The following is a 15,736-nucleotide window of genomic DNA, read 5'->3' as shown; positions in this document are numbered from 1 at the left end:
AGAAGCTGTTTGGATTGAAGCTGGTATTGACTTAGCCATCGTGAACGTTCTTGTCAGCAAACTGGTGTGGCTTTCTGTTGTTATATACGATAGGTAAATGAAGGTGAGATTGTCCTTGGCAGGAAATCGGAGTGTGAGTGTTTTTAGTGTCTATATTCCTACGATGACAGTCCACTAGAATAAGGAGGGTATCCTTGATTCAGACGGAATGAGCAAACAACAATTAAGTTACTTTTTCTCGGATATTTTAATGCAAGACTGGGGAGGGCTTATAAAGCGTGGGAGCGAACTTTAGGTCAATATAAAGACAGTCTCAAATCCAGTAGACAATGAACAACTTCTACTTATATTATAGAGCAGATATGATCTAGACGTGACAAACGCTTTTCAGCTTCTTAGAAAGTGGTTTTACAGGTGGAGTCATCTGTATCAAAGTGATGGCATTTAGTGGACTACATATTTGACCTAAAACACTGGAAATATAAACCTGGGACATTGCAAATATAAATTTCACACGTGCCATGAGGGTAAAGCTGAATGCCTCACTGATCATTTCTTGATACGTACTACAAGCAATTGGACTGAGTTGCATCAAGAAAACTGGATGTCCACAAACTAAAAAGTTTTCAAGTGCATCATATGCATGCATCAAATACAATTAGCTAACTAAAATTGTTACCTGAATCTGCAGCGGATGATACTGCGCCAGCCGATACTTGCCATGCACAGTTTGCGTGAGACAATCTACAAGACATTTGATGTTTGAATCGGCTTTAACAAACACATGCATGCAGACTGGCATGATGAAAACGTTGCAAAGGTAGAACAATTGTTATCTGAAAGATGGATGTACCATCAAGTTACCAGCCGACTTGATAATACTGTAAAGGGAACTTCAGAGGTTAAAGTTAAATGATCAACAGAGAGACAACAAGGCGTAGGAAATTCAGACCTTCTTGCTATTTCTCTCACAATCTGAAGACCTTTTATGTCAATCTGAGTGAGGTACTTAGTTCCCTAAAAGACGTTAGCACACCTATGTTGATTAAGGCTGGTTCACATCTCCACATAGAGAAAAACGATATCATGAAGCGCTAATATAAATAGTAAGCTACTAAGTCGGCTCTCAACAATTTCTTGCGAGGTTCTGGAATGTATCTAATAACTTCCTGAAGAAACCAGTTTGGGCCTACTACTGAATATCGAAGAGCTGGTAACTACTACCTGCGAGACAACACCAAGGAAAGCTTCTGGTGTTGATAACATCCTAAAAGAAGTCCCAAGTACGGTGGTAAGGAATTTCAGTGTAGACTTCTCTGATTTTCCAGAGAATGCTTGCAATGTGCTAACGTTTCCAATAGATCAAAGATGTACAAATAACCACCATTTACAAAGGGCGTGGTGACCAGTAAGATTTTGGAAATTACCGGGAAATTTCCTTTGCGAGAAAATTCTTGCAAAGTACTGTTCAGACGATTGCAGGAAGATATACAAATTCTTCTCGAAAGCTATATTTCGTATATTTAGGAGCATCGACGATATGATTTTTGTCTCACGCCAATTTTAGAAGAATTCTGCAGAACAACTTTTGGATCTATTTTAAAACGGGGGTGCCAGTTTTCATTTATGTTTTATGTAGTGTTTTTGGTACGGAAAGACTTTCAAACATCGTATACTTATCTATTTTGTGTTATAGAACAGAAAAATATTTTTGTATTCGAATTTATTTCATGTAAAAAATTGTCTTATTTCGATAATTTCTACTAATCACTGACGTCTATTCAGTTGAAAACAGTTAGCGCTGTAACGGTGTATATCGTATTAACCCCTAACCCTAACCCTAACCCTAACTAGACTGTTAACCGTTACCGTAACCCTAATCCTAACCCTAAAACTAACCCTAACTCTAGAATCCGAACTCTAAAATTGTTACACACATAGATACGCACAGCGTAATTTATTATATAAACAATATATGCGTATAAATTACGATTAAACCGGATGAAATATGTCACAGGGAATAACATTTTTATGACCGCCCAGCAGTCACTGTATTGAGCTGAATAGACGTCAGTGATTGGTTGAAATTACAGAAATACGACAACTTTAACATGGAATAACTTACGAATTCCTTTTTTTTGTTAAGAAGACTAAGAGTAAAAGATGTTTTATATGACACATTCTACCAGTGTCCCAAGTTTCAAAGTGTTTCGTTAGTGTTTCGTTAAGAAAATACTGGCGCCCCCGTTTTAAAATAGATCCCAACTTTTTATCATCGTATTCATTTACTCTAGGAAAGCTTCCGACTTTGGTATGGAAGCAGAGGACTTATGGGCTCTGCTCAAAAGATACGTTCGACAAATTTGCGGAAATAGCCAAGTTCCATGATGGTATGTCTGCCACGATTTTTTTACACTTCATGGCCTCCTTTTTAGTTGCTTATGGAGTAAAGCAGAGCTGTGTACTCGTTCCAAAACTATTTGCATTATTTCTGGCTGTTGCGCACCAAGGGATTGCAAGTCACCTCACAGGTGGAGTGTACATCCGTACGAGAGTGGATGGTGGTTTGTTAAATCTAACTAGTGTAAGATCCATTTGCGAGTGTCATGATATGTGCATTTGTGAACTTCTTTTCGATGATGTATCAGTTCTTGTGGCTCATTCTTTGGAATATATTCAGAAAATTACACATTATTTGAATGTACAGTGACAGCTTCCGTCTTGTCAATGAACGCAAAAGAGACCGAAATTTCAACCTAAACTTGGAGTACTGGGACATTATCCTCTAACCACTATGACCATAAATCTACCTCTGGGTGCATTGAAATTCACATATCTGAGTAGAGCGAATTCTGGTGCAAACAGCCTGGAGAGATGAATAACCTCATTAGTAATCTGCTGTTGCTTTCGGGAAGTTTGATGAATGACTTGCGAACGACGAGACATAAAACTGTCATCAAAAGGCAAAGAGCATTTCTTGGCAAGACTACATCTCCAGCCAGGAAATCATGCAGTGCGCAAATATGCCTAGCACTGAGTGTATCCGGCTGGAATCGCAGTTGCACTGGGTGGGGCACGTAAATTTTAAGGAGAATATTCGAATCCTGAAAGGCTGTACTCTACAGTGAGCTGAAATACTAAAGCCGAAGGTACACGTTACAAGGATGTAATCTATAATATTTTATAGAAGCAAGTGGACTGATTGCAATTGCATGGGACAAGACAGCGAAGGAAGGTTTATAAAGAAAGGAGTAAATTTTTCAGCCTCGAATTGGATGAAAGAAGAAAATGTAAGAAAAAGCTAGAGCAAGACTCACTACATCAGGACTGCTAACAAATTTTCTGCAATACCCGTTGTCATCATTGTGCTAGCACCTTTAATCTATAATCCTAGTGCAAAACATCGTCAATGAGGTTTCTTCATATTTCGACTACAGTTGATGCTAGTAGTAGTAGTAGTAGTAATAGTAGTAGTAGTAGTAGTAGATGTGTGTGTGTGGTGTTTGTGTATGCGTGCGTATGTAATTGCTGATGTAGAAGACTACAGTTATCGTCTTCTCTCATTTCAGTATCTTTCATCTCTCACTTTCTCTTTCTCTCTTTCTCTCTCCTCCCCTCTCTGATGATATAGACTTCATCAGGATGTCATCAGTAACTCTACGTGGATGCTCAGCCTTCTAGAAATAACAGCTAAATTCTCCACACACCACATTTACCGTCTCAGACGAACACATTGGGTAATTAGACCCAGATACGTCATGTGAAAAAAGCTGGGATGCTCACAAGTGGAATGTCTGCTTATAGTCCTGTTTGATCAACTCTGACCTGGGGCTAAGTAACAGACAAAAGGTTAAAATGACGAAATATATAACTTTACTTGTATCATAGTGAGTGTGTGTGTGCGTGTGTGTGTGCGTGTGTGTGTGCGTGTGTGTGTGCGTGTGTGTGTGCGTGTGTGTGTGTGCGTGTGTGTGTGCGTGTGTGTGTGTGTGTGTGTGCGTGTGAGAGAGAGAGAGAGAGGGAGAGAGAGAGAGAGAGAGAGAGAGAGAGAGAGAGAGAGAGAGAAGGAGACAGATAGATAGAGTCTGTATGTATGGAAGGTATCCATGTGATTATATGTGAGACATATGTAGTTGAAGCTAATACAGTGTGTATGTGTATATGTGTGTAGTTGAAAGAATCATTATTTGAGCGTGTGTACACAATCACTATGCGTGTGCGTGTGTGTGTGTGTGTGTGTGTTTGTGTATGTGTGTGTGAAGTTGAAATTATTACATTATATGTTCGCATATGTGTGCATGCATGCACATGTATGTATGTGTATGTGTAGTTGAAAGTGCCGGTGTACAGGTTATTGATATTCAGAAAGAAGAGTATCGGAGATCTTAAGTTGATATAAATTGCATTTAAGTGGGAGAGATTTTTTGCTGCGTAGTTATTGCTCCATAAGTGATAGTAGCAGTAACAGTTGAACCCAGTTTCAACTGTTACTGCTACCAAGTCGATTAGACCTATGATCAAACAGCTTTAATACGTTTTCTTTTTTTTTTCTCTGGTACATTTATAATTATGACTATCTTATCAAATGTGTCCTCTCTAGAGATTAACATGATTTTATGTATTGATATTCTATCTTGGAATTATTGAAAAGTGGATGTTGCAGAAACAGGCTCCAGCCCCCCCCCCAAAAAAACGGTACAAAAACAGTTAAAACAGACGACGATAGAAGTGTTGTATTGGACACATTATACATCATTACACCTCGAAAATAGTCACATATCTAATCGACGAGGAGTAACCCTTTATTATTACATTTATGATCAACTAACTGATATAAGGTCCCAGCCAAATTTAGAACCACAGCCTTTTATCAGCCTTACTTTTCCAGCATATTTTTGACGGCAGCGAGCTAGCAGAATCGTTACCTCGCCGGACAAAATGATTCGCGGCATTTTGTCCGTATTTACGTTCTGAGTTCATATTCTTAGGTCGACATTGCCTTTCATCCTTTCAGAGTCGATGAAATAAGTACCAGTTGGACACGGAGGTCGATGTATTCCACCAGCACCCTCCTTAAAAATTTCAGGCTTTGTACCTTTAGAAGAAAAGATTATTCCTGAGATTTGCCACGCTTTTGAAATTGATTTCTTTCGTATACTCAAAAGTGTTATAATGCTATCAACGACAGACACAGGATACCAAACATGCCTTATTTGGAATAAAATATTAATTTGCTTATTAAGAAATAAAGAGAATGTGAGTTCATTATTGTGACGATGCAAATGTACGTAACCAATAACAAAGACATTAGAATTCAAAGAAAATTGATCCTCCAGCGTTAGACATTGATCTTCGTGGTAGACAGAAGACAGACAATTTCACTGACAGATCTGATAAAACTCTTTATCAGTAAAGAAGCTTGCATTGTATCAGAAATGATATCAAGTACTTTCCAGTGGTAGTGGAAGCAGCTTTAAACAATGCATCGCACAAAAAGCTTTCCAGCAAGGCGCAAGTATTAATCGTGAAATTATTTTATTAGTCTTTGCTAACAGGTCTCAGACTGAAGGGAGATAGAGATTATTGTACTTATATTATTCTTTTATGATATTATGTAGCTTATATACTGTTGTGTTGTCATTTATATGAGATATGCTGTTATGAGGATATTTATTTTTATACTACCAGTTCACTTATCTTTTGCCAATTGTTCATGGAGTAAAAATATTGTGACAAATGAACATTATTTTCGTTTACCTTTTTTATTAGGCAGATACAGTGACTACATAGAAGACTCTTCGCTGGGTTGAAGAGTTCTTTGTAAGTTTGATGTGTGTCGTTAGATACCGAACTCTGGCAAGAAACAATACAGTTCCTGTATTAACATTATGAGAAACCCATGGTCACAAAATATTTAGTTCACTAAAATTTTGCTATACCCGAAAGTATAAAAATATACACACTAACAACAGACTTAATGAGAATAATGAAAAATATATCCCGCTTGTGACAATCTTGTGAAATATAAACATTCACAAATCTTCATTCACCGCATGTAATTCTCTGGATATAGACAACAGAACAGATTCAATGTGTACAATGGAACCAAGAAACATTAAGGAAACAATAGAAAAATGATGTGAATTGAAACCTGCCCTATGTATCAGAGAAAAATCACGGAATAGAATGGAAAGAATAAATAAGCGGTAGGTGGGGTAGACTCATGATATAAGAACAGCAAATTCCAAGTAACAGTGTTTATTTCTTTATTGCTCACAGAGGGCTAAACATAGAGGGGATAAACAAGGACAGACAAAAGGATTAAGTCGATTACAACGACCCCAGTGCGTAACTGGTACTTATTTAATCAACCCCGAAAGGATGAAAGGCAAAGTCGACCTCGGCGGAATTTGAACTCAGAATGTAACGGCAGACGAAATACTGCTAAGCATTCCGCCCAGCGTGCTAACGATTCTGCCAGCTCGCCGCCCTCTAAGTAACAATGTTTATTACTGCTACTCACCCAGGTAAATAAACTTCTGAGTTCAGGAAAGCGTCAAGGGAAGAGCAACTTAAAATTAAAGTAATTCAAAACCGGACAGATCTAGAGCATGAGTTAGTGAAACAGTCTTTTAAAAGGCCGCCCGCGCCAACAATAATTACATATTTATGTAAAATGAATTCAAAAATAAATTATGAAACTCGAAATGTAGTATATCGTATGAAATACATAGAAGACAAATGTAAGAACACTATCACTATTTATATTGCAGAAATGACCTATAACATAGCAGAAATAACAGAGGAACACAGGCATATGTACAAAGAAAAGAAACCAATATCAGCAAACACTCTATTAACGTAACCACACAACCCTACACAGACAAGTAAAAGAACTTATATTAGAAACTGAGAACGAACTTAACAGAAAATACGAACAAAATAACATCAACAGATCCAAAACATAAATACTCCATCATCACTAATATGTATGTATGTGTGTGTGTGTGTGTGTGTGTGTGTGTGTGTGTGTGTGTGTATGTATGCATTGGTATATATATATCTATCTTATACACAGAGACATACGTATATGTATGTATATATATATATATATATATATATATATATATATATATATATATATATATACGTATATGTATGTATGTATGTATGTATGTATATATGTATGTATAAAGCAAATAAAATATACATTTTTTTTATATACATATACATACAAACACATATGCAGACAGCTAAATATATAACTACACACACGCGCGCCTGTGCACAAATCGTTTTGAATGGTGAATCTCGATGAAGATATCTTTTTATTATAGCCACACAGGGCTAAATACAGAAAATGGACAAATTACAAAGTAGAGCTTTTCTTGGGGGGGGGGGGATAATTTCGATTAAAAGGGATCGCGGAAAGAAAAAAAAACAAAAATAAACGTGGGGGGGGGGCGATCAATAGGGATCGTGTATCACAGTCAATGTAAAAAACGGGGAACAGATTAGGTTTATCCGTGGAGAGAAAAGCCTACGGAAAAGACCTCGGTCACCTCAGGCTTTTTTTTTTTAAAGGTACATGAACGTAAGTACCTTCTCTCTTTTTGTCGCATTCTTTTGCCATAGCTATCAGTGTTACAAAAACCGTTTTTTCTTCCCGTTTAAAGGAAGGTGGCGGAACAATATTCACGATAGACTCGGCTGATAAGTGGGCTCGTCCCACACGCGACAACAGCCGTTCGACGAAGGTCCACAGCTCTGAAATATCTGGACACTGCATGAGTGCGTGCAGAACGGTTTCGTCGCTCTGACCGCATCTCGGGCAGGTCGGTCCGGTGGTTTTCGAACCGTGTCTGTAGATCTTCTCTCGAACTGGTAGTGCGTCTCGATAGCATTGCCAAGCCAGGGATCTCTGGAAATTATCCATAGGCCCCGGCCCGAACGTCGTCTTGAAAAGGCGGGTTAGGAATTTCTCGTCGACACCCAGGTTTGCCCCGAGAGTGTCGTCAGACCTCCCCTCCATTAGTCCTCTATAGAACGCATTGGTCGTTTGGAAGTTGCACAAGTTTGATCCCGGAGCAGAGCTGTTGTAGAGCTTGGCGACACTCGCGGTGCCAATCGCCCAGTTTCGGTCTCTTCCTGATCCATGTTTGCAGTTCGGTGAGTGAGACGAGCTGCGGGAAGGCGTGCCTCACAAACGGCGCCCACACCTGTTCACCGTCGTCAATGAAGTTCCAGAGATGCCGCAGTCTCAGCGCATGTCTGCGCATCATTAACCACGGCATCCCCAGTCCTCCATGTAACGGTTGTTGACAGCAAATGGATCGCCTCACCATCGGAACGCCACTCTTCCACAGAAAGCGGAAAAGTATGCGTTCTAGTTTCGTGATGGTGGCATCGGGACAAGGCACGACGGTCAGGCGGTAATCGATGATTGATGCGATATACACATTAGCCACCTCCGCCCGGCCTTTTAGAGATAACTTTCTCTCAGTCCATGTTTGGCTGAGTTTGATCACTCTACTGGTGATCTCGTCCTAGTTCTTATCCATTTGGAGGTCCGGACTGAACCAGACCCCGAGCAGTTTAACCGGTCCGTCCGTCCAGCGTCCCACTACGGAGTCACTGTTGGACGGTATGGGCTTGCTTCTCCAGGTGCCAAGTAACAAACCCACTGACTTTTCCGGGTTAATTTTTGCTCCTGTCACCGTTTCGTATTCTTTAAGTGTCTCGCCTAGCATCTCGACGTGCTTTTCGCTCGACACTATGACGGTGACATCGTCCGCATATGCAGACACGCTCGTCCCGCAACCCAGCTCTCGTGAGATACCCCTCAGTGTCGCCAGCTTCCGCAGTAGTGGTTCGAGCGTCAATACATACAGAAGCGCCGACAGGGGACATCCCTGACGGACCGAACGCGTGATGTCGAACGGTTTTGACAGGTGACCGTTTACCCGAATTTCCGATCGGATGCCGCTATACAAGGCAGCGATCCAACCGCGGAAGACGGGACCAAAGCCAGCTGCCCTGAGGACGGCCGCCAGGTATCGATGGTCGACCCTATCGAAGGCTTTAGATTGATCAGCGCCCCACCCATGCCAGGATCCTTAACTACCCTGTCCATGATGTAGCGCATGAGGTGGAGGTTGTCATGGATGCTTCTGCCCGGCACGGCGCATGTTTGCGCCCTGTCGACCAGTTTATCGATGACAAGCGCCAACCTCTCGGCTATTACTTTGGCCAAAATTTTCAAATCTGCGTTGAGCAGAGTGATGGGCCTGAAATTATCTATAAAATTCCCCTTGTTTGGGTCTTTCTTCAGCAATGTCACTGCACCTCGGCTCACGAAACCGGGAATTCTCCCGTTTTGTTGCCAGTTGCAGTAGACTGATGCCAAGAGGTCGCCAAACAAGTCTGGCATTTGACAATACAGCTCGTAGGGTAGACCATCCAATGCAGGCGACTTATCCCTCGCGCAGCCAGCCATAGCATCCCTTACTTCAGCAGCTGTGATGGGACCCTCACAACACTCTGCCTCTCCCGCCGAGAGCCGCGACAGGCCGGTCAGGTAGGCAGTGAAGTCCATCCTGTGTTCTGACCCACCGCTCCCACCGAACAGTCGAGCAAAGTGCTGTTGAAAGGCCCCACACATCCTTTCGGGTTCGAGCAAACTACATCCCTGTTCATCGATTAGAGACCGAATGGTGGCTCTGTTACCGCGTTGCGCCTCCGCCACCCGGGCTTCTCGCGCAGCTTCGATCCCTTCGTTCCTTAAGGCACGCATTTTAGCTCTGACGACGCAACCTTCGTGTTTGGCGTTGAGGTGTTGGTCGAGGGCCATCCTCGCAGCCAAAACGTTGGTTGCGCTGCCAGTTGTAAGTGCCTCTTCTAGTTTCTTAACTAAGTCTCCCTCTACTCTATTTCGATCTATCGCTAGTTCTTTACTAAACCTAATAGATTCCGATTTAATTGCCATTTTCAGGGCAAACCACCAGCGGTTATTAACGATGGCTCCTGTTAACGCCCTCTTAATGAATTCGCTAATCCGGTTCCTGTAAACCTGCCTCGCTAAGAGCGAAGCGTTCAGTTTCCAGTAACCGGGACCCTGCCTATGTGTCTTATCTAAGTCGAGCGTACACGTCACAAACTTGTGATCTGTGTAGCTGACTATTTTAAATTGTGGACATCCTACACTATCTCTATCCGCTGTCCTACATAAAACTCTATCTAGATACGATCTCGACGATCCGACGCGGTTTGTCCAAGTCCACGTTGGCACATTCGGATGGTCGAGTCGGAACCTGTCAGACAAATGGAAACGTCTGAGCAGGTCTTTGAGGCACTTACATCCCCTTCTACTCCTATCCACTCCCACATAGTCTATATGCGTGTCCAAGGTAGCGTTCCAGTCCCCTACTAACAGTAAAGGTCATGACGTTCCCAGGAAAACCTCTAGACGTCTAAGGAAATCCGCCCGACCCGTTAAGGACGGTGCATACACTGCCACCAGACGGAAAGCACACCCGTTTGTGCCATCGACGTCCAAGACAACCAGCCTACCCTCCGGGTCTAGGAATATTGGCCTCACTTTTAGGTTTCAGACTCTTCCGAAAAAGCACCGCGGTACCACCACCACCCATGTTTGGCAGACAGGGAGAAAAATAAATGTCGAAATGTCCGCCAAACATGGACTTGAGGGCCCGCGGGTTACTGAGTCTGGTTTCACTGATAGCTATGATTTCTATGTTCTGTGACTTGATGTCATTTAGAAGGTAACCTTGCTTCCAAGCGGACGCCAAGCCACGTACATTTACACAACCTAATTTAAGCATAGTTGAAGTCGAAATTTGTGTTTCATACACGACAGTAAAAGAGACAAGAGAGAAGGTTACTTACTCGTTTCGAAAGTTTTAGCTTCCTCTTCTTTTGAAGTATCTTGGATGAGGTTTTTGAAGAGTTTCTTTGATAAATATTTTTGGAACCCCCCAACCGCATTCGGAAAGAGGGTTTTGAGTGTGTGGTGCTGCGTTTGTGTGATGTGAACTATTTTGATGTGTTTCGGTGGTGTAGTGCGTGGATGATTGTTAAGCTTATAATCATCTTCAGAAATGTTTGTTTGAGATATGATGTAGTCCATTAGTTTTGTGTTTTTTGTGTCTATCGCTGATAGCATTGTGTGTGTTTTTGTGATGTTGGTGCTGGTTTGTTTGTGCAAGGGGCTTTCAGCGGTTACATATTTCCCTGTTTGCATGCATTTAATTTTGGGGTTGTTTTTGATCTTTTTCTTTTACTTCCTGTGGCTATTTGCCATTCTGTAGAACTTTCATCGTTAGACGAAATGTCTGACGAATCAGAAGGGGGTAAAGGTAAAGCATTTGGTTCTATTTGTGTGTTTGTCGATGGTGTTGTGGTGTGTGGTGTGTGTGGTGTGTGTGTTGTTGGGGAATTGGGAGTAGTATTGGTCTTTTCTTCGTTCTCAGTGGTTGTCTTCTTGGTTGTTGTTCTTGGTGTTGGTGTTGGTCTGTCTTTAGTTGTTGGTGGTGGTGTTGTTTGGTTGGGTTGGTTTGTTCGTTGTTGCGGTTCTTTCGTTTTCGCATATAGCTGCTTGATCAGTTGTGCATACGGTGGTGTGGGTAATAATGCTGGTGTTTTGGGTTTTTGGTTTTCCCGTGGCTGTTGTTGTTGTTGTTGCTGTCGTTTCGCGGCAGAATTGCAGTCCTTTTGGAAGTGAGCTTCACTGCCACATATGTAACAGCGTGGTCGTCTGCCTTCCACCACTACATACAGCCTTTGCGTTGATGGTAACTTTATGTAGGTGGGTATTTTATTTAGTGACTCCTGGGTAATATGGAGAAGGATCTCCATTTTTTTACCCACCCACTGTTGCTTTTCAGAAACATTAATTTGCAATATGTCAACTTCCTCCATATCGACACATACGGCTGATGTTATCCATAGTGTGTCTACCGTGGGAGGAATATTTTTTATGATAACCCTTGTTACCCTCTGACCAAGGTAACTCGGTATCATTGTTAACTCTTCTGTCTTAAGAGTTAGCGTTGAGAATCGTTTCGCTAACTCTTCACTTTGAAAAATAACTTGCACATGGGCAAATTTATACCACCAAGTTACATAATCCTTATATTGCCATACAGATCTCAAGCATTTCTCGATCTTTTCCGTGCTTGCTTTTTCTGGTTTTTTTGTTTTGGAGTTTAAAATTTTATAAATAATTGTCTTTTTGTTTGTGTCTTCTAAAATGTCTTGTGGTATGTTGATCCGTACCTCGTCATTTTCTTTCGTAAGTAAAGCCTTTGTATCTTTTATCTGCTGTGCAGTAAAAGATACTACCGTCGTTTTTTCCCTTATCGCCTCGGCGAAGTTTGTTTTGATCTTGTTATTGTTGTTGTTGGTGGTGGTGCTGGTGTTGATGGCAGAGGTGACTGTTGCTGTATTAGCGTTGTTGTTGGCGGTTGTGATGCTGGTAGGTGTTGTTGTTGTGGCAGATGGGTGACCTTCTTCTTGTGTACTCCTCTAACCTTCATATGAGTTACGAAGTGGCGGGAAATTTTTTTCATAATTTTCTTCGGCGTTCAGGCGTATTTGAGCAAATTGTTTGGCCATCATGCTCTTCTCTTTCTCTCCTTCCGTTGTCTGTGGTGAAAGGAACAAAAAAGGAGTGGAGTTGTTGTTCTTGGTGGTAGTGGTGGCTGCGATGTCGGTGGCAGTAGTGGTTTTGGTTTTGTTGTCGTTGGTGGCGGTCGTAATGGTGGTAGTGGAGGTGGTGAAGGCAGTAGTAGTAAACGCAGCATTCCTGGTCTCTACGTCTTGTGTTCGTTCATGCAGAACGACTTGTTGGTCAGTCTCCTTGCCTGCTATTAGAGGCAAATCGACCACGTGTGAAGGCCTACCCATATTTCTTTTACGAAATATGGTAAATAAGCCGGAGAAAAATCAAAAACTTTTGGAAATAAACTCCAGAAGGAGCCACTTCCTATTACAAAAACCCAATAGGGTGGAAGTGTATAGACTTATACACCTCTTCCACAAAAAATATTTTAATACTGCAAAATTTTTGACATATAAAAGGCCAACTTACTTGCGAGCCGATGCGACTAGCATCCGTCCAGATCAGAGATAGATAGATAGAAAGCCATAAATGATATAATGTGATTTTTTTCTATTCAAGGTGTTTTTAACACAATATTCTACTTGGTAGTATTTGTAGCTTTATCTGCTGAGAGTTCCATTATTAAAAAACAATTTATTTCATAACCCTCGAACTTTCTGAATTCTTACGACGCAAACAATATCTACATACATGCAATGTACATCTATCTATCTATCTATCTATCTATCTATCAATGAGAATATTGACCAAGGTTACCGTGGTCTTTTCCGTAGGCTTTTCCTTCCACGGCTAAACCTAAATTGTCCTCCCCTCTTTTTACACGAGAACATTACTGTGTGATACACGATCCCTATTGATCGGCCTTTCTTTTTTTTTTTTTTTCTTTCGATCTCTTTTGATCGAACTCCCCCTCTTTCCCTTCCTACGATCCCTTTTTTTTTTCCCTTCCTTCCCCCTCCCAAAAAGAAAAGCTCTACATTGTATTTGTCCCATCTTCGTTGAGCCCTGTGTGGCTAATAAAAGAAATGTATCTATCTATCTATCTATCTATCTATCTATCTATCTATCTATCTATCTATCTATCTATCTATCTGTCTGTCTGTCTGTCTGTCTGTCTGTCTGTCTGTCTGTCTGCTTGCCTGTCTGTCTGTCTGTCTGTCTGTCTGTCTGTCTATCTATCTATCTATCTATCTATCTATCTATCTATCTATCTATCTATCTATCTATCATCATGGACGGACGGTAGACACATCGGCTCCCATGTAAGTTGCATTTTTCACCTCTTAAAAGACCTATTTTGTTTTAAAATTTTGTATAAGTTGTGTATAACACAAAATACTTCGTGAACATATATTTTTCAAATCGGAAATAGCTCTATTTAGAGCCTTATTTCCAAAAATTCAAACATATCTTCCTCGTTCCTAGCCATATTCTTTAAAACGAATATGGCTAAGGTTTTCAACGAGGCCGACTTCCCGCTCCTAATGCCAGAGGCGAAAACACTTAATGCCGTTCCGCATGAACGCAGACAAGTGATGAAGAAGAGCAATGATTCTGAGTCAACTGCTGCTGCCTCAACCACCACCACTACCACCATCACGTGTACAAACTCTGCTGCTACAGCAGTCTTGCCTGCCACCGTCACCAGTGACAACAACAACAACAACGACAAAGACAACAACAACAACAGCAACAACAACGACAACGACACAAATGTCCTTGCTAACACGACCACTGTCCTCACCACTGCTACTACCAGTGACAATAACAACAGCAACAACAACAGGACACCGACCTTCAACACCAACACCACCACTACTTCGACAAACTCTGCCGCCACTACCACCACCTTTGAACCTGGCAGTACCAACACCACTGTCAATACCACCATCAACAACTACAAGACGAACAAGATAAACAACACCACAAACGCCACAAACAACATATCTGCCAGCATCACAAAAACAAATTTTGCCGATGCAACGAAAGAAAAAAGAACAATATTAACATTCACCCAAAAACAAATCAATGACACAAAATCCCTTCTCACGAAAGAAGGTGACACTGTACAAATACACATACCAAAAGCAATTATTGAAAATACAAACAAGAAGCACATATCATACAGACTTATCAACAAGAAAACGAAGCGACCGGAGAGTTTCTCCACCCAAAAAATTGAGATTTGTCTCAAACCGATATGGCCCTTTCAAAGTCATGTTACTTGGGGACGAAAATTTGCCACGGTCCTAGTACGCTTTAAGAGCGAACAGTTAGCGAAGGAATTTTCAACACTCTCTCTCCACACAGATGACTTGGTGATGATACCGAGTTATCTTGGACAGAGAGTGACGAAGGTGACAGTAAAGAATGTCCCTTCACAAGTGGAAACACAGTGGATAGTAGGTTCTATATGCCTCGAAATGGAGGAGGCAAATATATTAGAAATTGCTACTGCAGAGGAGAAAAACTGGGAAGGGGGAAAAAAAGTCGAAGTCCTCCTCCATATCACTGAAGAGGAGTGCCAAAAGATCCCCACACACATCCAACTGGCAAAGGACCACAAGTTATATGTAGTGGTGGAAGGAAGGCGGCCACGTTGTTATGTATGCGGCAGCGAGGCACACCTCAAGGACAGTTGCCCAACCGCCGCCAACCAAAAAAAGCAACAAGGGCAACCACCAAAACCCGGAAAAAAAACCCTACTACCAACACCACCATCAACAATCAAAACAAGAGAAACACAAGCAACACTGGCAACTGAGAAGACAACAGCATCTGCAAAAACAACAAGTGAGGAAGCAGGGGAAAAGAAAGAAAATTCCAAGACTGTTTCCCCCTCCCCCACATCACACACACCTCACACAAATAACAAGCCATCAGCACCAACAAAAACAGCAACACAACCACTCACACAAGCACACACAGACGCTCACAATTTGCCCCTACCCCCTTCCGATTCCTCAGAACCTTCGTCGGAAGATGAAAGTAATGAGGAATGGCAAATAGCCCAGAAAGGAAGGAGGAAGAGGAGCAAGAAAAGAAAAGCAAACACAAACAAAGCAGGGAGATACACAACTCCCGAAAACACTCCAG

General features: G+C 41.6%; 1 protein-coding gene across 1 annotated transcript in view; it reads right to left on the bottom strand.

The window, feature by feature from the left end:
- LOC106874086 (evolutionarily conserved signaling intermediate in Toll pathway, mitochondrial) overlaps positions 1 to 3,438 on the bottom strand; it is a 50,627-nt gene extending 47,189 nt beyond the window's left edge. The window contains exon 1 of the mRNA XM_014921686.3: positions 3,318 to 3,438. The gene's annotated coding sequence lies outside the window, so the exon portion shown is untranslated. The remainder of the gene's footprint in view (positions 1 to 3,317) is intronic.
- Between the last annotated feature and the right edge of the window lie 12,298 nt (positions 3,439 to 15,736).

This window comes from Octopus bimaculoides, chromosome 2, assembly GCF_046866305.1.
Source record: "Octopus bimaculoides isolate indiv1 chromosome 2, ASM4686630v1, whole genome shotgun sequence".
Taxonomy (NCBI): domain Eukaryota; kingdom Metazoa; phylum Mollusca; class Cephalopoda; order Octopoda; family Octopodidae; genus Octopus; species Octopus bimaculoides.
The sequence above is the reverse complement of the archived record's forward strand: the minus strand, read 5'-3'. Positions and strand labels throughout refer to the sequence as shown.